The following is a 20786-nucleotide window of genomic DNA, read 5'->3' on the forward strand; positions in this document are numbered from 1 at the left end:
CAAAATAAAATATAAATCATTATAATTAGAGCTTAGCAAAATAGCCTACACAAAAGCAATATACAAATATCAATTGCACTGCTTTTGACAACAGAAATATCAATATTTATTAAATGTCTAAACACACTAAATATCTACAAAATCAAATGGAAAGACGTACCATGTTCATGAATTATATGACTCAATATTATAAAGAGGTTGATTTTCCACAATCATTTTATAGATTCTGTACAATTCAATTAAAAAAAAACCACAAGGATTTTCTTGACAATCTGTTTCTAAAATTTACATGGAGGGTGTGGTAAGCAGAATTGTAAAGATTCCCCTCAATTTTTCCTGCTCTAATTCCTGGGACTAGGAACATAATGAGATATCATGCCTGTGATTATGGTACATGGAAAAGGTATTTTGAACATGTAATTAAGGAGACTAATCAGTTGACTTTGAGTTAATCAAAAAGGTGGATACAATCTAATAATATGGGCATTTTAAAAGCAGAAGTTTTTTTCTAGCTGTAGCACAAGGGGAAGGCAGAGAATTGAAACAGGAGGTGAACCGACACACCGTCGCTGGCTTGAAACTGGAAAGGTTCACAGGAAAGGACCTGTGAGTAGCCACTATGAGCTAAGAACAACCACCAGACCACAACAAGCAAAGAAACTAGAACCTTAGTCATGGTAAACACAAGGATGTGAATTCTAGCAACAAGTATGAGCTTGGAAGCAGATTTTTCCTCAGAGACTACAAATGAGAACTCAGCCAGGCTGACCCATTGATTTCAGCTTTAAGCAGATAATCTAGCCATGCCATGCTGGACTACTGACCTATTGAGTTGTGAGCTAATAAATGGATATTGCTTGAATCTAATAACTTTGTATGCAACAAGGAAAACTTAATTCAGAGTGCAATGGTTCAAAACTATGTAAGACACTTTTGAAAAAAAAAAAAAAAGAACAAAATGGGACTGGACTAGCCCTACCAATAAAGATAACTATAGGGGCTGGCCTGGTGGCGTAGTGGTTAAGTTCACGTGCTCCACTTTAGCGGCCTGGGGTCCTGATCCTTGGCGCGGACCTACACATCGCTCATCAAGCCATGCTGTGGCGGTGTCCCACAAACAAAATAGAGAAAGATTGGCACAGATGTTAGCTCAGGGACAATCTTCTTCAAGCAAAAAGAAGAAGATTGGCAATAGATGTTAGCTCAGGGCCAATCTTACACACACGCAAAAAAGATAATTATAAAACTATAATAATTAAGAGAATGTGATCATCCTTATAAACTGACTCCGATATTCTGAATTTGCTTTACATTCCAGGTGGTACTGTATATGGCTGGGGAAAGGAGGATCTATTCAATAAATGTATAGGAACTTTTGTTTTTTCATATTGGAAAAAAAAGAAATTAAATCCAAACTTCTTGCTGTACAGAGGAATCAATCCTAGATAAATAAAAATTCTAAATGTTAAAAGTCAAAACTATAAAACTTTACAAAGAAAATGTAGAAGAATATCTTTGTGACCTCAGAGAAGGAAAGAAGTTCTCAAACAAAACCTACAAAACACCATAAAAAATACATAAAGCAACCATGTTAAAACAGCAACAGCACAACAAAAGTAGCCACAGCAACAAAACTTTACATTCCTCAAAAGGCCCCTTAAAGGAAAAGAAATAAAGGTATAAATGTTGGAGTATATTTGCAAAGGTATAACTGAAAAACTGTTGGCACTCAAAAAAAAGAAATGTCAAAATCAGTAAGAAAAACATCCAAGTTAATTTTTTAAACGGTAAATGATGAACAGATATTTTAAAGAAGAGAAAACATAAATCGCAAAAACTATATTCCTCATTACTGTTATATTCCTATATTACTGTTGACAGTAATAAAGGACATGTAAATTCATGCTTAAAAAGTTTGCTTATACTTAGAAATCCAGAGATCACAAAAAGTAATTATCTCAATTATGATTTCATTATTATAATATTTTAACTTTACATTTACCAATTTTTTGCCTATTAGATTGGCAAAAATTAAGAAATATGACATTATCAAGTATTTGTAAGGCTGTGAGTCAACATGAACTCTTATATACATCCTGTAGATGGGGATGACAATTGATAATATCACTTTGCAAAACGACTGGACATTATTTTGAAAATTTAAACATATTCATGCTATATGGCCCTGCAACCCCGTCATGAAAATACGTCAATGCACCTTTTGTAGCTGACTCCCTGTACAACTTATTTGGCTACAACATCACCTCCCTCTTTTCTTTCAAAAACTTAAGCACAAATGCCTTCTCTCACTGCCTCTGTCCGTGTTGTTCCTTATCTCTTCCTTGCTCTTATTTTTTCCTTTTTTCCCCCTTTCTCTGGGCTCAAATGCTACATATACCTTAAAAACAACTAAGTCCATAAAAGTATTCATTCATTCCAAAAATATTTGAGTAACCACTGTGTGTCACATATTTAGAGCACAACGGTGGACTACATAAGCATGTCGCCTATGCTTGTGCCGCTTGCTTTCCAAAAAGTGACTAGGTGTTTGGTGTGGAGACAGACAATAAACAAGTAAATCCAGATTGTTCTGAGCGAGAAACATAAACAGGGTGACTTGATCTGATAAAAAATAATTGTGGCAGTAGAAGTCTATATTAAATAGACATTGTATGGAGAGATTGATGGAGAGAAGGAGATTGTTGGGTGTTTCCTTCCTTAATATACTGAATTGTGTGTGTGTGTGCGTGTGTACCTATGTGTGTGCACACATTTATCTCTTATTCAAAACTCGAAGCTTCCAAAAAACACAGCCCATCTTGCATTTATCATTTTATCACCCTCAGTCTGTAGCCAAGTGCGTTACTATGCTACTAACAAGGCATGAATAAACGCTACCAGCTGAACAAACACGTGCAGTCATCAGTCGCTAAGTCTCTTTCTCCCCTATTTCTAAGGTTGTAGAGCTTCAAGGTGAGCTTGGGCTGGAGCTCCTCTGCCTTCTCCACCATCCTCTTCCCTGCCCAAAAGCCTGATTGCTCCTTGTCTTCCTCTGTATTGACTGATTTGGAGGACATGGACATTTTTCTTAAGGAATCCCTGTGACACTTACATAGACCTTGAGAATCTGAAGGCAGATTATAAATCAAGGTTGGGGACCAGCAACTTCCAGTCAGTGTAAATATACAGAGAAAATATTTTATATTGTTCATGGTACTTTGTGGAATAATAGAAACATTTAAAAAATGCATAGGGTAGAAATAATTGAAATTTTTCTTTGTAATGATGCTCTTTGCTTCTAGGTAATTCTCTGAATTTCTAATCATTTACACAGGAAATATTTTTGTATTTTTGAACCAGTAGTGTGTTTTCTATAAGATTGTCAAGCTCTAGTTCCATAGTAGTAAAACTGCTTTTCAGAAAGTTGGTACTAATTTACACACACACCAGTTGTCTGGAGACTGCCTATGTTTCTCCCAAAACACACAGCGAGAATTTTCATCTTTTTAGAATGTTTGCTGTGTTGGAAAGCAAAAAACAAAACTAAACAAAGAAAGGGCTCTTTTATGTTTTTTTAAAATTTCATTCCCTTATATTATAACTGAAGTTGAACTATTTTCATATGCTTGTTATTTCTTTGTAGTTCTTATGCTTTGAAATTTCTTTACCACTGCTGATTGTTAAAAAAAAGGGCTTTAGTGTTTTTAAAAATTTTTAACTTATGTATTTTGGAAAAGTATTTTCCAAGTTTGTTATTTATCATTTAATTTTGCTAATAGTGACTTTTTGATGTATAAATGTTTGTAAATTTTAATTCAAGTATATTGATCTTTCCCTTGGTGATTGTCTCTGTTGCTTTCGTACTTAAAAAGTTTGTTTATGCTTAGAAGTCCACAGATCACAAAAAGTAATTATCTAAATTGTCATTTCATTATTATAAGATTTTAGCTTTACATTTACCCTAAATTGACTTTTCATTAATCTATGATGTTAGCGTCTATGTTTCCCTCTTGAATTTATTTTGGCATAGGATGTGAAGTAAGGATCTAAATTATTGTTCCCTCCTAAAAATAGCCAATATTTTCAACTCCATTTATTAAGTAATTCTTCTTTTGCAAGTGGTTTGTGATATTGTCTTAATTCTACACATATTGAATTCATATGTACACACCCACACACATATGTTTCTGTATTTTCAATTTCCCATTTATCTGTCTGGATATTCTTGTGTGTACTGCTATTTAATGTGTTGTGTCTTTATAATATGTTCCAATATTTATAATATGTTTCAATATATTTTAAATATATTTAAAAATACATTTTAAAGTACATTTAGAGCCATCTAAGTTTTATTTCTCTTTTATGTCCTGTTGGTATTTTTTAGTGTCTGATTTTGAAGACAGCTGGCATTTTCGAAGATTTTGTCTGTTTTGCAATTTTCTCCTCAACTGAGTCACCTACTTATTTACTTATTAGCACAAAGGATTGTAAGTAAATTTTTTTAAAAACTTTCTTTTGACAATTTAAAAAACGATAATGATTAAGTCATTATAAATAACATATAGCCCTAAAAATAAACCTTTCTTCAGCAAAGAATCACTAAACTTTACTGTTCTCTAACTTAATAAAGCAATTTCAATTCTGACTTATGGATCTAAAGTACACCCATAAACAGGACACTTGAAGCCAATGGTAAGTCTAGTAGTACCCTGGCATTTACGCTCAGAATGTTTTTAAAACCACTAATATGTCCACTCTCCAATCTCTATTTTTCCAAAATAATGATTGTCTATAAGTGTTAAGGGGGGATTGAACAGAACTCAATGCCCATCAAGTAATATGGGACCACCATTATGAGAAAAGAATCATTGTTTCGTATTTAGATCATTCCTAAGAACGATGGAGAATCAAGGGGGAAAAAGGTATGGGTGGGGAAGGAAACCAAGGAAAGAGAGCTGGGAACGATAGGAAAATGACAGGGGAGCAGAAGTGAATTGTAGAGGAGGGCATTTGAAAGGAATGATGAGATGTCATCTTCAATACCATCTGTGTCTTCCACAACTTCACACATCTGTGCCCATCCAGGGAAGGGAAAAGAATTAGAAAATTGAGCACAGTACCTTGTTATGTAGATGTTTTATTCTAACAAGGAATGTTTCATTTAAATATAATGCTGTTTGCTTTGCACAAAACTGAAACTGAAACATTTGTAAAGGTTTCTTTGTACTGTTTCTAATCTATAATTTAACAGATTTGTTCCACCAGAACAAATATTTGCTGAATGTCATGGAAATGGTTTTGAAAAGTATAATGTCAGCAAGATCGCCTCTGAACACAACAGTTGAACAAGGCAGCACCTGTATCCTGAAATACACAGACCCACCCACAAAAGGGGCAATGTTTCAGAGACAGTCAGCGTCACAGCCACGGTTGTATTCTTTCGAACACTTTTCTTTTTTCTGTCCTTAAAACATGCCCTCAAAGTCTTCTTCATAGTCTGCACAAGCAAGGCGCATTAATCACAGAAGTCTACATGCCCATTTGTCCAGAATTGTTGCCTATGATCCATCCTTTGAATAACTTATACTCCTGACCTTTCTGATCAATAAGATGAATGATAAAGGCAAAGGCTTGTGGTTTACATCTTCGTAGAAGTTGCCGTCTCCTCTGAGTAGTTAAAATAAATAATTCCTTTAGTGTTATTCATCGCCTCCTGCAAGCGATATTTGTATGTGTGTGGGAGCAAGATGTACTGCGTCTTCTTACCTTTGATGTTTGGTCTTGTTTTGGGGCTGCTCTTTTGACAAGCTTTCAAAAGCCCCCTACTATGAATGTCAAATTAAGTACCCTTATGAATATGCATGAACATAAACCTCATATACTCATTTTGGTGGCTACTCACTGTGCTGGGTTGCCCTGGAAGCCATTCCAAATGGTTGTGATTTTGTGTTTGAGATTCTTAATGGTGGTAATTATCTGTTGCAGCCATGCAGTACCAAATATGATGCGTGTTAGAGATACTTTAAAAAATAATAATAAAAACGACTAAAGATGCTAATTCCCACATTCTAGTTCCTACAGGGCAATTAGCCCCTAGTAATGATGTTTATATTTATATGCAAATGTTTCAGGAAAAATGAATCTTAACAGAGACTTCATATCAATACTATTGGGAGATGAGAGTGTTCCATCTGTCTGTAGAAAATGCCTGTCATTAGCTCTACATGTAGCCTATTTCTGTAATAGAAACTATTTAATCTTAAGTAATTCATTCTTCATTTTGTGTTATTTTCCCTTCCTTCTGTTCTTTTATTAAGACTCTTAACTAATGTACAGTATGTGCGGCTCTTCAGGGCCTACACATAGGTGCCTGGGCACATTTTCTTCCGAGTATCATCTGTTCTTTGAATTATTACCTAATATCCTCACCATTCCTCATTTTGGAATAATAATTGAGTAACCAAAGCAGGCTTCTCAGGGGGCACTTACTTGTTAATATCCTCTGTTGTAGGGATTGCTATAACATGCAAGACAGAAATATAATGAAGAAGCAAAGTTCTGCATCAACAGCTGTAGCTTCTGACTAGCTTCTGTCCTATACATGAGGAAACTGAAGGTTAGAGATGTTTCATGAACTCCCTGTTCAATCAGAGTAAGGAAAGGGCTCAGTCTAGAGTCAACCTCATATTGCAACACTCTTTCTACTTCAAGACAATCTCTTAATACAGAGGGTCCCTTAATAACCAACCATTTGTTCTGTACTCCCTTTGTTTCCACAAGACATTTTCAACTATCAACTGGCAATGCAGTTACTTAGGTAGTGTCATTCGATATACTGCTTGCTTATCTTAAATATGTCCTTTTGCAGAGGAATAAAATGCATATCCATTATTTCATTCAAAAACTGCTATTTTGTTAACATGTTTTAAAAACCAGCAGAGAATAATTTCTTTTTAGCTATCAGAAATAGAGAATCTCTAAATCCATGATTACATAAAACAAAATCAGTAATTGAATATAGAATTATAGAGGTCTACCCAATACTGAGAAAGCACTCAAGATTTCAAATTTTATTTAGCATAACGAGAAACAAAAAATCAAAGAGCAGAGTAGTAAGAATACTGTGTCATATTTACACCAGCTTTATAGTAGAAATTCTTTTAAGAATAGTAACACGTAGGGCCGGCCCCGTGGCTTAGCGGTTAAGTGCGTGTGCTCCGCTGCCGGCGGCCCGGGTTCGGATCCCGGGTGCGCACCGAGGCACCACTCCTCCAGCCATGCTGAGGCCGCGTCCCACATACAGCAACTAGAAGGATGTGCAGCTATGACAGACAACTATGTACTGGGGCTTTGGGGGAAAAATAAATAAATAAAATCTTTAAAAAAAAAAAAAAAAGAATAGTAACACGTAAAGGCAAGGGTAGAATTTGGTGAATCTATTATACTTAACCAAATTCAAGTATATGGTAATTATGCACAATTTTCCATAGTAAAAAATGCACCCACTTAACAGTTGTGTATATATTTTTTCCCCTTTAACCTAGGACAAGTAAGGAAGCCACGCCAGAACTTCCAAATAAAAGCCAAAATGCCACAAATAACAACATATTTCAAAACACAGATGCTCATTGTCACTCACAGTCAAAATCTGGAATGAGGGAGTCTGGGAAAGAGAGAATTTAGCATTCTGCCCATGGAAAATCTCATTAGAATCTCTGGAGATTTATCTGTCACTCTGACAAGATAATTTGATTTTAAATTCCATCACTGCTAATCCTAATTTTTAAAATTAAATTGGAAAAAAGTGACTTCTTTTTCTCCCATATAATGAATAATAGGATAATATAAATCAAAATCAAGGGTGCCATTAATCAGAAATTATAGGAAAAAGATCTGAAAAATTTTAGGGTTTGAGAAAAGTAGTCAAGTCCCCCTCCCTCACTCCCACCTGCCCATCATGGAACCAGAGTAAAGATCAGTTAAAAGAGATTCCTTATGAGGTTCAATTTAGAGCCTCACAAGTTTTCTTATCAATGCAGAATTTTAAGACTTTCTCAAAAACTCTGATCTCTTTCAAAAGAGCAGCACTCTTTCAGTCCCATGCTGAGCCCATTTAGTGCATTATTATCATAATTCATTCGTCAATGAGAATTTTTCAGACAGTAGACAAAACACAGTCAAACGTCATAAACATGCCCTTACTTTAGGTGTTATAGTTTGTACCTAAAATCATATAAATCTTATAAAAATCCAGTCCTTTCTTCCCTTTTCTCGATAAAGGGACAAATAAACAATTTAATGCCAATGATGGATGAAAGTAAGCCACATTCAGAAACTGATCTACTTGAAGATCATCACTTGCTTTTTTTAATCTTATTTCCGTATAGCACCTCAGAATTCAGGTATGCTCAGTTTCCTAGCGATAATCAAACAACTCATTAAAAAGAATAGAATTATATCCTGATCAAAAGAGTGCCATATCTTGAGAATTGCTTTTTACGTTTTCAGGTGACACACTTCATACATTTTCCAAATATTAAAATTTCTAAAGAATGAGGACTTAATGTCAACCTGCTTGTTAGGGAATCGGGTTCGTGAAAGGTGAACACTAGAATTTTTTAATATGAAGTTGAGAAGTCAGAGGCTCCTCTCTTTTAGCCTCTTCATTTAGCAGAACCAACTCTGATTGGCTCACCTTCCTACAGAGCTCTCCCTGGTACTGTTTTACTTTCTCTTTAGGGAGCCATGTCTCTTATGCCCGGCACCTGTCACATCTCTTCCTTTAGGTAAACGAAGGAAGAGACAAACTGTATTCCATTACTTATTAAAACATCATTGTGGCTTACTAGGAAGGAGGTCAGGTATGAAATACCCTTTCTCTTAATTGAAACTTAGAATCAAAATGCTTCATACAATTTAATATTTGTACACTTTGGAACAGCCTGGTTCTACTATTTGGACATCAAGATATTGAAAAATGTACTGTATTTATGTTTTTCAAAAAGTGGTCACACTTTCTACTTGGTAACCTAGGCAGATAAAGCATTCTTATAAAGCTTTTCAATATTTAATATGTGTGTATTCATATATATATACGTGTGTATATATATGTATGTATGCATATATGCATGTGTGCACACACACATGTGTGTGTATGTGTGTGTATGTGTATTGTATAACTCATAAAGTGGTAATAGAGCCACCACCAAAATATGAATTAGGGAAATTTGCGTAAGAAATGTGAATTAACTTGACTCTTGCTTATCAAGAAAAATCCAACAATAGTTATTTTAAATGATGGTTTTGTATATTGTTCAGATTTTAGAAGGTTAAGGAAGGCACATACCTTAGAAAGTTATTAAGATTCCTTCCCATATGCGTGATTACTCAGGACACATGCCTGATTCCTCACAAGCAGCAACTTCCCACCTGTTGCAAATTTAAAATTGAGATATTTTTTATATTGAAGAAAAATAATTTTTTTCAAGTTTTATTCATTTAATCAATAAACTTTAAAAAATGTAATTACATAGATACCTTTTATTTTTCTTTTTTCTATATAATTGTCATATATAATAAAACACTAATGATGAAAAAATAATATGACAAAAATTGCATAAAGATATACATTCTTAAAATGCTTTCATCAGAGATGTTCAGATCTTGTTTTCAGGAACAAAATCCTCAAAGATTTCACCTTCACCCTGAACATAGCTGTGACAAGTCAGTCAAGGTCCACTGAATCCAATTAGCGCAGTTTTCTGGGAATGGAATTGTGCTTCTTGACAATCTTGGAGCAAAATATCGCAAGCTGTTTTAACTTTAAGGAGGGCAGTGGTAGCTACAATCTTTAGTCTGTGGCTTAAAACTGTCGTCAAGCCATGACAGGCAGAAAATATTTGTCAAGCTCTATTGGAACCAGTCATTGGCTGTTCTGCCTACCAGGCTATAGTTTGTCTGTATTCTGTTCCATAAAATCAGGAGAATATTTAGAGGGTAGAAAAATTCAGAGCAGTGGACAGAGAAGTCACTGTTGTCTGTCATAAGAGGGAGTGATGTTCTGTCAATCCTATGAAAGGGGAATTACAACAGATTTACCAAATCAGAGACCCAAGAGTTACCCACTTCTCCCACACTCCATCAACTCTTCAATGAGCCCTGACAAATCCATCTCCTAGATGTCTTCTTGCTTGCCCCTCCCATTATACATTTCCTTCTCTTTCCCTCATTATCTGACTTTGCACTGTGGCAAAATCCTTCTAAGTAGTTGCCCTCACTTAGGCCTCTCTCCGGTCCAGACTGCAGTCTATCAAAAGCACCTTCCTAAAACGCAAATATAAACATGCCAACCTTTGACTTATTTCACATCAATAGTTCTTCATTCTGAGATCCTTACAGAAAAATTTAAAAACTTCATGATCTGGTTTTTGCAGAGTCATCTTTTGACTCTCTACTGCTTCCCAATTTCTTCTGAACGCCAGCAATACCAAGTTGCATGTAGTCTACAATCCCGTTTTGCATACATGATTCATTCTGCATTTTAATCCACCTAGAGAAGTTCCATTTGTTCTTCTAAGTCCTGTTTTGAGATGTTATCTTCTCAGAGGCCTTTCACATTTTACCCGAGAGAGTTAACCACTGTCTCCTCTAAGATGCCTCTCTAGCTGTCTGTTAGTGTACTTGTCTGTTACATGTCTATCATCTCCACGTGAATGTAAGGCTTTTGGTCTAAGTTCCATATACCATTCACCTTTGGTTCTGAAGTGCCTAGCACAGAGCCTGATCTATAGAAGAAATGCATACTGGACTGAGTATACTGTCTTTTTACTTTTTTTTTTTTCATATACTACCAGAGATAAAAATTTCTCAAGTCAATACTGGGCATCTCCAATGCTTAAAGATCCTTTGAGCTTAAATTCAAATTTGGGGCAGGAAGTGACTGATAAGGCCTAACTATTTTGATTCTGTAATTGCACATAGTATGTCTCCAAGTGACTGACTATATTACCTCACTTCCATCATACTATAGTCTCCCCAAAATGCTCAGAATAAGCTCAAAATGGAGTTCTGCGTTCTTTACAGTGCCTTGAAAGAAGAGTTATTATAGTCCTCAGTTTTACCTGAATTCCTGCCATTCAACAAAGAATTTATTTGTGAAGTATGCATATCACCTACTAGACCATGATTAATTGACTGCCATGGATGATAATTTTAGCAGTTCATGTGGCATTAAAAAAAGAAAGAGTTTGCTTTACTCTTGAAAGTCCAATGGCCACCCAACTATACAAAGGCAAGTTCAATGTATAAATTTCTTCCTCCCTGGATTTAATCTCCATAGGTACTACTGGATAGACATTTTTTCCCATCAGGTTAATATTTTCACAGCCAATATTTGGTAAATAAAATCAATGAAACATCTGTACTGGGTTTTGTTTGTCAATGTTAAAAGAGGCTGAATGGAGTGAATTGCATAATTATACCAATCCCTTCACTTGCTATCACATGCTGGATACAAAGCTCTAATACCAATATAAACTGCATTTGATCAACATGCAGGAGGAAGGCAAAGGCACTCTCAGGTTTTTCTAATGCTCTTTTCTACCTTTCGAAATTGAGTGGCTTTATATAATCCTCCTGAAACTTCACACCTCACACCCCTTCAAATCCCGATGCTCACACATGGTAGCGTTAGGGGAAGGATTATTAAAGACCCCCATTGGAACTGTGGCCTATTCATTTTCTGTGTAAACCATGGGGTTCCTGTGCAGACAGTGATGTGCCAACACGAGCCCAGACAGCTGCTGCACTAAAGCTGCTCTGAGTGCAGGTGGAGAAACAGCTTGTGATATTAACAAGACTAGATCCTTCTTGTGGCTTTCTATAGCCTTTATTTGAAATACAGAAAAATGCTTTCAAAGACTTATTTATAACTGTATCAAGCACAGATTGCACCAACATTATGCTGCAATGAGCACATGTGTTATTCATACTGATATTAAGTATTTTTCTTTTTTGAAATAGCCAAAAAGAAAAAAAAAATGTTTCCTGAGGATGATTTCAGATAGGAGCAACTAAAACCATATCAGTGAAGCTAACTTGGGTGAAAATAGCTTTTTTGGAATTTAAGAAATCATGAAAACAAATAAACAAAAAGATTCAGTGTAAACAGAGAAATTTAGACAGAAGAAATGAATCTTTTTAAACAAAGGTTTCATAGATACCACAGCTGTCACATGCATTTTTTTTCTACTTCATATAAAGATCATAATTAAATTAGATTCAAATGTTCCACATCACTATGCGCTTGTATTTTAATTTTTCTAACTCCTCAATAAGCCATAGCAGAGTTATTAATACTGAAAACTTATTGTTTTCCCTCAAGTTTTATTAAGCTCCTACTGTGTGCCACAGCTATGTTAAGTGTTATAACCAATATAAAAATATCCAAGCTATGTTCTTGGCTCTAAGGAATGTATACCTCTTTGGGAAGAACAAATGTTCATTAAATGTCAATGAGAATAAAAAGTGGCAATAAATAGGTATGCAATTTTCAGAAACTTATTTCAAGTCTCTGGCCTCAGTTTACTCATCTTTAAAATGAGGATCAAAATATTGCCTATCTGTCAGGGTTTTCCTGAGATTTAAAGGAGATATTACCAGCAAAGCACTTAAAGATAATCAGCACAAAATAAGCACTCAGGAAATAGGAGTTGTTATTATTCTATGGTAATTCATAGGAGGTGGGGTTATTTGGTGATGACATTGACTAAAGAACTACACAGAAGAAAATTATTTTTTGCATTCAGAGCATTGGAAATATTTGATTTAGTAATTCAACGGGAGAGGGGGCATCTCAGGTCTGGGGAAAATATTGAGCAAAGTTATGAAACTATGAATGAGCAAAAGATATATTTTAGAAAGTGATCGAGTCATAGGAGACATATTTGAAAGGAAGGAATAAAGTTGTAGAAAGTCTTGATGCTAGATTGGTAAGAGATATCGAAGAGGAACATAAATGAATGTAGTGAAGAACAAAATTCAAATGATTTCTTATCTGGCATTTTTACTCAACCATTTTCACCCTACAATAAAATCTGAGTGATTTTTACTGAAGTTTTCATTTCATTTGACATTTCAATCATATTCACTCCTAGCTCAAAACTATGAGTTGTCCACTTCTCTGTTCCACTGCCTCTACATATTCACGTTGCTTTAATTCTGTTGAATTTCCATAATATCCCCCATTCTTCTACAACTTGACCTTTATTCTTTTCTCTTAAGGAAATGCATTTTTAAATTTGGTCATTCCAAGTATCTCACATGTCTATCTTGGCCTAAACATACATATATATACATACTTTCTTAGGTTTAACTTTCAAGGGAACTCTAGTCTACTGTTGGGTATTTATTGGTTTTAGAGTCTTAGGGAGTCGTTTATTTTCTTTGAGTATCAGTTTTCTCAATTTCAGAAAAATTAAAAATAATGCCTGCTTTATCTGCAAGTGGTGGTGAAGATAACAGGTAACAGATCAAACCCATGAAATTAGTATAAAGTATGAAATAAGTATTGTTATTATTTTAATATTCTTAGTGTTAATTGTTTTTAAAAAATCTTTGGGGAAAATTTTTCAATAAATCTATATTAGTCAAAAATAATTGTGGAAATTTTTTTAAATACTTCATATGAACTATCTCCTTTTAATCTTCATAATGACACTATACATTATATCTTTTTTTTTTTTGCTGAAAAAGATTCACCCTGAGCTAACATCTGTTGCCAATCTTCCTCTCTCTCTTTTTTTTTCCCTCCCCAAAGCCCCAGTACATAGTCGTATATTCTAGTTGTAAGTCCTTCTAGTTCTTCTATGTGAGCTGCTGCCAGAGCTTGGCTATTGACAGACAAGTTGTGTGGTTCTGTGCCAGGGAACTGACCTGGACCGCCAAAGTGGAGCACGCTGAACTTTAACCACTAGGCCATCAGGGCTAGCTCATGGAAATATTTTTAAAAAAGACAGCTAAGCCAACCAAAATCAAACCCTTAGAGAAAGCTTACCTTATCACTGGGAAATACCAACTCATTCTATTCTTCTTACAAATAAAGGAGAAACAATTGTTTCAATACTTTTGTTTGTTTTAATACTTGAAGCAAATATTTTCAAGATGAAAAAATTAACTTAAAAATTATATTAATTAAAAAATTGGTTTAAAATATTGTCAAAATAATAATTTTAAAATTATTGATTGGAAATTTTAAAATTAAAAATGTCTAGATGGAATTACTAATACCTCATATTTTACTTTGTTACATTTGTTTTATCAAATTAACTCAGTATTCAAATTGACTGCAAGTATCAGATCCTAAAATGAAGCTATTTTAGTTTAAATTTTAGACACCATATAGTGTCACATCATTTATGTGAAATTGTATTATATTTCATGGTATGAAACCTAACACATATTATCTAGATTAGGGTAAATTTAAATAGATATAATTTTGCTATTTTCTAGGCATAAATATTGGGAATTAGAGACCTTGTCTAGAGAATGAATACAATGTCCTTCGAATAATGCACCAAAAACCCCTTAAAAAGTAGGCTTTAGGTCTTCAAATTTTATTGCAAACAATGTAGCCAGAAGACAAAGAAACCAGGTTTGCCCTTTATTAGTTATTTTCCACTGAATGGAATAAAGTGCTCAGGTTTTTTTTTTTTTCACATATTTAAATAATTTCAAATAAAATGTTTAATGAAAATATGCTTAAAAAATAAAACAAAAGTAGGCTGGAATGTTATCAAATTAAGAACAATTTTAAAATATTTTCTAAAGTTTTGGGTATTCATGAATTAACATTAACTTCTGGAAAGATACACAAGGTAAGGTTATAGTAGTTGGGTGAGAGTTTATTAGGCAACGAATTTATTTTATATTCTTCTCTAGCATATGAACATATCATATGCATTATTATCAATAATAATATTATTTTACCATGTGGCACTGCATAAGGAATTAGAGCAATAAAAAGGCACTGTACAATTGTGGAAGATTTTAAAGATTGCTAATATTGCAGATATTTGGACAGAGTAGGAGAAATGGGCACTTTTACACAGTGTTGAAGTCTAAATAGTATATCCTCTATAATGCACATACATTATGAACCAGCATTCTAAGTCTATGAATTTCACCAAGGGAAATACTCAAATATACAGACATATACATGGATGTACAAGAATGTTTACAGCAGTATTGTTTAAAATACCTAACCATTTAGAAAACTTTCAATGCCAATCAGTAGGAAATGTGTTAAAAATTTCCCCATACAACAGAATGCCATACAGCCAGGAAAATAATTGCATGTCCAAGATGTACTGTTAAGAAAAAGGAAAGTTACAGAGAAGTGTAATTAATTAATAATTATTAGTTAATAATTAAATATAGACATATATGTTATTATAAATATCAGAAAATTTTGCAACAAACCAAATGTGAACACTTTATCTCTCAAAAATGAGATTACACAGGATTTTATTTTCTAGATTATATATTTTATATTGCTGACTCTTTTCTAATGAGGAAAAAATAAAGATTAAACAAAGCCTCTTCAAAATAATTTTAATACATTTGTAATTACTCTAACATCCCAAATTTGCTTCATTCATTCCAGACTATCCATAGAGTACTTGGGGAAAATGATTAATTACTATTTACAGAAATCACTTCACTTTTTTTTTTTTCAAAGAACTAAGAGGAAAGTACATAACGAATGTTTAATGTCTTGCTTGTGGGTTTAGGCCTAGAAATAATCGAGAGGGAGGAAGAGGAAAAGTAATGAAGATTGTTGTCTAGGAGGGTGTTATACTCAACTCTTAGCATAGGGAGAAGAGATAGTTAATGTAAAATAATAACAACAGACCCTCCCCCCATCATCTGTAGTTTGCCTTTCCCTTTTCAGCATATAAATAACCTAATATAAAATGTAAGAATTGTATTACATATCAAATTAATTCAGAACATGACAGGAAGGGCAGACAAGTGGCTGTTTAAGAAATGAATAGAGTTCATGAAGTATTTAATAAGTATTGATCCTGATTTCACCAGGGGGTAAGCTACTCTCTGCTACTAAGTGAAGTATTTTAGAAAGCTGCACCAACTGTGAGGTCAGTAGTTCAACTAATACCCAGTCATGAGCCACTGGCACAACACACCTCGTGAAATCAAGGCAGGGCTTCTCCCAAATCCCTCCCCATTGGGCCCCATTTAAGAACTAAAAAGATCATACATTTAAATATAGGGCATAGGGTGGGGATCATCATTGACAGTCCTTGAATAATGATGTGGAAATGAGCCTATAATTTCCTGCAGCCGTCAATGGGCAAAAAGAAGGATATTTTCTACAAATATTTTAAAACTCTTGAAAAGCCACTAAGTCACTTTGTGAAACATGATTCCACACTGGTTTTTTTCTTTCTTTCTCTCTTTTTTTTTTCGTTTTCAGTTTTTATTACAACAACATAGAAACTAGCTAGAGTCTCAGAATAACTATAAGAAAGATCTCAGGCACAACGCTACTTCTTTTACTGAATTTTTAAACTGTGTGCTTATATGTCAGTCTTTTTGGACCTCACTTTTCCATCTGAGCTTTGACACTTATCAGACTCAAAAGTTAACTGAACAGAAAAAGGTGATTTAGTATCTTACGCTTCAAAATGTTCCATAAAAGAATTAGCTAATGTATTACCGACTTGATAGTCTTAACTCTTCTTTTCCTTTCTCCTTCATTCTGGGCTTACAGATTGGCACATCTAACAGGAAATTTGAAAAGCATTTTTAAATTGAAGAGAGTAGAGATGTCTTGAGAAACATTCTTTTCTTTTTTTTTTCCCTTTTTAAAGTGTGCCTTATGCTATAGACAACATAACTACAGCCTGGAAACAGTCCTCAGTCTTCAAAAGGCTTTAGTTTCATCAATGTGCTTCCCAGAAGATCAGAATAATTGTACTTACCCCTATGGTTTCATGTATTTTGTAGCTATATGGGATGTTTTTCTAAAACCTGATACTTTTTTAAGCCAGCTGGATCTCACAGTAGACTTTTTTTTTAAGTAAAACCTGTGCTAATATGGGAGAGTATAAATACGTTGATAGGATGAGCAATTTTACTACCATTACTTCAATTGATAGAGTTCAAATTCGGGTTAATTTGCCTAATGCCTCAAATGTGGATCAGTCACAGTTGTAATTATCATCTCCATTTTTTACGTGGTCAAGATGAGGAATAGAAATAACGTGGCATTTTCAAGGAGCAGACCTAGGAAGGGAGCTCCTTTCCTCAATCTCTATCTAGTGCTTTCTGTGCCTGAAATGAATATTGAACACCAATTTATTTTGCTTGATTTTAAGTTTTCTATGGAGCTAATAAAATATATACTCAAAAAGAATCTTAAGTTCTGAAATATCCTTTACCAATGATAGCCTCCATATTACGCTACCTTGTTCTTTAATTTTAGTTGTGATTTCCTTTGAAAGCAATCCCCTAGGTATGCCTTAGCAGTTAAAATAGCATAGCTCTGAGAGGGAAAACATGCACTTCACTTGTGAATTCTGTTTATTTGTATATTAACAGTTTCCTTGACTCACATAAAAAATTTTTGAACTATAAATTTAAAATGTGCACTTATTTAGAGTTTCCTTATAGTTCTCTTTTTTTTATTCTTTTTTTTTTTTCTTTTGTGAGGAAGATCAGCCCTGAGCTAACATCCATGCTAATCCTTCTCTTTTTGCTGAGGAAGACCGGCTCTGAGCTAACATCTATCGCCAATCCTCCTCTTTTTCCCCAAAGCCCCAGTAGATAGTTGTATGTCATAGTTGCACGTCCTTCTGGTTGCTGTATGTGGGACGTGGCCTCAGCATGGCTGGAAAAGCGGTGTGTCGGTGCGTGCCCAGGATCCAAACCTGGGCCACCAGTAGCGGAGCGCACGCACTTAACCGCTAAGCTACAGGGCCAGCCCCCTTATAGTTCTGATTCACAGAATTCTCCTACCTCACTCAGGCATCAGTTGTCCCTTTAATATTCTGATGAAAATTCTTGTAAATTTTCAAAATTATACAGTGATAAAAAACATTGAAAAACTGTCAGAAATTTCATCCAGCTGCCACAGGCAGGCATTGTATAGCAAGCAAATAAAATATTCTCCTCAAATTTATGTACACCAAGTATTCCCAATAAAAATCCCCCAAAATGTTTTCTGGCAGTATAAAAGATATATTTAAAATATATATTAGATAATAACAAGGCAAGATTATCAAATACTATTTTGATGAAAAGCACTAACTTTATCATCTAATAATTAAAGCTGTAAAGGACTACCACAAATATTGGCATTTCTATCTCCGCATTAGAATAAAAAGTCAGAATTTTATCCCTAATAGGAAATTTTAAATATAGAAACAAACCCTAAGGAGAAGAAGGAAGGATTATATACAACTGGTCTGGGAGAACTTATTTGCTGTCAAAGGGATTACATCTATACCTCACACCAAATAACAAAATTAATTTTAGATGGATTTAAAACTTTTCATAAGGGGCGTAGTGGTTAAGTTTGTGCATTCTGCTTTGGTGGCCTGGGGTTCGCTGGTTCAGATCCTGGACATGGACCTACTCACCGCTCATCAAGCCACGCTGAGGTGGCGTCCCACATAGAAGAGCTACAACTCTACAACTATGATATATAACTATGTACTGGGGCTTTGGGGAGAAAAAAGAAAAAGAGGAAGATGGGCAACAGATGTTAGTGCAGGGCCAATCTTCCTTAAAAAACAAAAATAAATAAATAAATTTAAAACTTTTCAGGGTAATTATTAGATAATGAAAAATAAATAGGTGCTGAGAAGAGAAAATGAGAAGATGATGTAGGAACCTAAGCACAGAGGTGTTTTGTTATAACATCACGAAAGAGCCAAGAAGCGGAAGCAGCTCTTTGGATGTCTGTCTTTGAATCTCTTGGAGAGACAGACACTGAGGCATGGGTGTAACAGTGGATTTGAAAGGAGATAATGAGTCTAGCCGTATGTGAATTTCTGACAGGTACTTATCACACTTGATTTGAGGTTGCTTATCATAGAGAGAAGTTACATAGCCCTAAATAATGGAGGGAAGTTAAACTACCCCAAACAGAGGGTAATTTAAACATATTTACACCAAGTTTTTCCATTATGCTAAGACACAAGAGAGTTGCCAAGTATTCCAGGATATAAAGTAAAGTGTTTTTCCCAAAGCTGTTCCTTAAATATAATCATCATCTATTCAAGTCTCTCCAAAATGCCATGTATTAAAGGACATAATCTCAATTATTATATTTTGAACAACAAAATACAATGCCCAGATGATGTACTAGCCTAAAATGATGTCAATAAATAAAAATTTTGATACAGTTAGATGCCGCCTGATAGATTTGATTTCAAGAAAATGAGCCAAATATATTTAACACAGAGTTGGTAATTTTTCATAGGGAAATGACCTCATAATTGCAAGGCTAGATGCTGTTATCAATCCACTTATGGGCCAGATGCATCAGGGTGTAATACATTAACTAGCTACACTTAACTACTTAGTGATATGAAAATAAACCTCCAGGACAAAACAAGCAAGCAAAGAAACAAATGAACAACTTACACTAGTCTATATATTTTATAAATGGATATTTATTCCTCATAATAAAACTCCTAGGAATAGCAGCATATGTAGATTTAAAAGGGTATCTATCTTAAAGAACTTCGACAGCAATAAAAATGAAGTGCTTAGGAAAGTACCCAGACAGCAAAAAAATGTGGCTTTAAAAAATGTGATGATAAAAAAGAGTGATAGCAAAACACAGGTAAGGTTTTTGAACTACTACTTGAAATAAGGGATGAAAAAAGCCCCAATATTTCCCAATTAACATATTTGATAATGTTATTTTAATGTATATAATTTCCATGTGCATGATCATTTAATAAATGAATATTTTAAGTAGAGCTTTGGCTGCATTCCCAAGAGTTTACGCATTCAAGTTGACTAACATCCAAAATCAAACATCGAAAATCCAGTATAAAGTAAATTTGAGTATTTGCCTGATATTTGAGGGCATTATACCTTTCTAAAATTTGAGGTGAGAAAAGGTAATTCGAAGATAATAAACATTAACATAACTGTGTGTATAAAATTAAATTAGTATAACAAATAACTAGAACTAATTGAAAGGAGAAATGGGGCTTCAGGTTTTGGTGGTATTTCAGTTCTTTATTTGGTTGCAGGTTACACAGATGTCTACACTTTGTGAAAATACATAAAGCTATGTTGTTATGATTTGTGCATGTCTCTGTATGTATGTTTTACTTAATATGGGGGACAAAGAGGACGGTATTTCTGAAAATAATAATAATGATAATATTGTTATATAATATATAATAATAGCAATATTAATAAAACATTTAAAAAGAAAAAGCAGATTCAATGGAAAATTAAGACAATATAACAGAAAAACAGGAATATCTATATTATATTCATATAACTTGATAACTATGATATTAAGACCTTCTTGAATAAATAACCAAAGGAAAAAATCCCAGAAGAGAACATATATTTGGAACACCACAATATCGGATATTTTTCACCTTTGAAAGTGAAAAATACTGCAAATTAAACAGCAATAAATACCACTTATAATTTTCAAATGAGGAAAAAAAGAAAGTTAATTATCATACCCAATGTTGGTTAAGTTGGTTTGGAAGCAACAGGCAATACATTCACAT

The sequence above is a fragment of the Ceratotherium simum genome, chromosome 4 (genome assembly GCF_057802395.1).
Source record: "Ceratotherium simum simum isolate JZ-2026a chromosome 4, ASM5780239v1, whole genome shotgun sequence".
NCBI classification, from domain to species: Eukaryota; Metazoa; Chordata; class Mammalia; order Perissodactyla; family Rhinocerotidae; genus Ceratotherium; species Ceratotherium simum.